This window comes from Sinocyclocheilus grahami, unplaced genomic scaffold (assembly GCF_001515645.1).
Source record: "Sinocyclocheilus grahami isolate Dianchi unplaced genomic scaffold, SAMN03320097.WGS_v1.1 scaffold257.1, whole genome shotgun sequence".
Lineage (NCBI taxonomy): Eukaryota > Metazoa > Chordata > Actinopteri > Cypriniformes > Cyprinidae > Sinocyclocheilus > Sinocyclocheilus grahami.
Genome location: NW_015505436.1, coordinates 1,552,329 through 1,554,247, shown reverse-complemented (window position 1 = coordinate 1,554,247; position 1,919 = coordinate 1,552,329). Strand labels below are relative to the sequence as shown.

At 34.0% G+C, this 1,919-nt stretch overlaps 1 pseudogene; it reads left to right on the top strand.

Annotated features, from left to right (window-relative positions):
- LOC107598891 (alpha-mannosidase 2C1-like) overlaps positions 1 to 1,919 on the top strand; it is a 12,825-nt pseudogene that overhangs the window by 2,490 nt on the left and 8,416 nt on the right.

Below are 1,919 nucleotides of genomic sequence, written 5' to 3'. Positions count from 1 at the left end.
GCCATCACAGGAATAAATTACATTTTAAAATATATTAAAATAAAATAAAATTGCTTTAGATTGTAATAATTTCAAAATATATATATATTTTTTACTATATTTCTTGGTAACATATGTGCAGCCTTGGTAAGTGTAAGAGACTTTTTCAAAAACATTTAAGTCTTACTCCAAAATTTTCAACGATAGGGAAACATTACAAATATTAGATAATGTTGGATGTTTTCAATCCCCTCCTCAGCTTGGCTGTGGCCATATGAAGAGACAATCAGGAAGTGTGTTCGCAGCTGGGTCACTGTGATCAGACTGATGGAGAAGAACCCAGAGTTTGTCTTTACATGCTCACAAGTATGTTTCTGACTATGCTTACAGATTTTCTTTCTTTTTAGGCACAGTGAGAAAGAACCCCCTTCACTGTGGGCGTAAGCCAATGGAAAATGCTTAATAAACTTACTAAATATTGTGTTAATTCACATGTAAAAAGGTTTTTTAGGTTAGGGTATAAAACACTAGATGTCAATGAAATGCTCTCATCAAAAGCAAACGCTGTATGTTCAGGCACAGCAGTTCCAGTGGGTGAAGAGCTGGTACCCGAGCCTGTTCTCAGAGATCAAGCAATTTGTGCAGAAAGGCCAGTTTATTCCGGTCGGAGGCACGTGGGTGGAAATGGTAGGATGAAAATATTTGTGCTCGTTTCTTCACCTCATTCTGTTCAGAACTAGTTAAAATATCTTTCAAATGTCTTTGTATCAGGATGGCAACTTGCCGTCTGGGGAATCTATGGTCAGACAGTTTCAACACGGACAGAACTTCTTCAAGGAGGAATTTGAACATTATTGTGAAGAGGTGAGGTACCTCTATTTGTCCAAAAAAAATTACATTCACTTCCTATGACTCAATACAGTTCATATATTTTCTCTACTTCGCTATCAGTGTTGATGCAGGTGCGTGCAGTAACTCATGGGCATGGTTGACCAGGTCTTGATATCTTTTGAAAATAAATCTGCAGTTTAATAGGAAAGAACAGCTTAAGAAAGAAAAACAGTGCACATCTTTTCTGTGCCAAGGCTGAGGAGGTCTTGAGAACCTGAAAGGAGGGAACATGAGGCGGTATATCTGTCAAGACACAACCCACAGATGGGCCTTGAGAAGAGATAATGAAACAAAACCATTTTTATTACTTTTAGATTGCGTTTGACTCATTTATTACATTGATTTAAATAGGATCATGTTGAACTGTATCGATATAAAAATAGAAAGAGAAAGAAAATATATTCCATTCTTTCATGAACAGCATGAAGTGCATTAAAGATTACATTGTCAGGATTTCTCTACATTGGTTTGAAAGACTAATACTTAATTAAAATATAAATATGTTATAAATTAATAAATAAAATTAAGATGAAATATTTTGTTTACCTGCATGTCATGTGAGAATTAACTGACATAAGAGAACCCTGACCATCTAAATGTGTTGTTAATTTATTGAAATATTAGCTTAAAATCTCAGGAGGTATTTCATGTAAATTTATTAGATTAATAATTTGTGGATTTTAACAAGAAAACAAAAGCCTTCTAAAGAAAAAGCAATACATTATTAATTATACAAGTGTAATTATAGCCACCTGACTAGTGGCCAGCGTGTGCAATTCCACAAAACTGAAAGATTTTCCAAACATATAAAAAGATTAATTAAGGAGAATGAATGATTTGCCACTGTATGAATAGAATGTAATCAGTAATAGTAGCTGTAATCTGATGTGTGTTTTAAAATATAATCTAATTACAATGATTTAGTTTGTAGAATCTGATTACGTATCGTGTAATCTGTGTATAATCAGATTACCTACACAGATTCATGTATTATGCTAGTCACTGTTCTAAAACCCAAACACACACACACACCCGCTTCCTGTACTAAA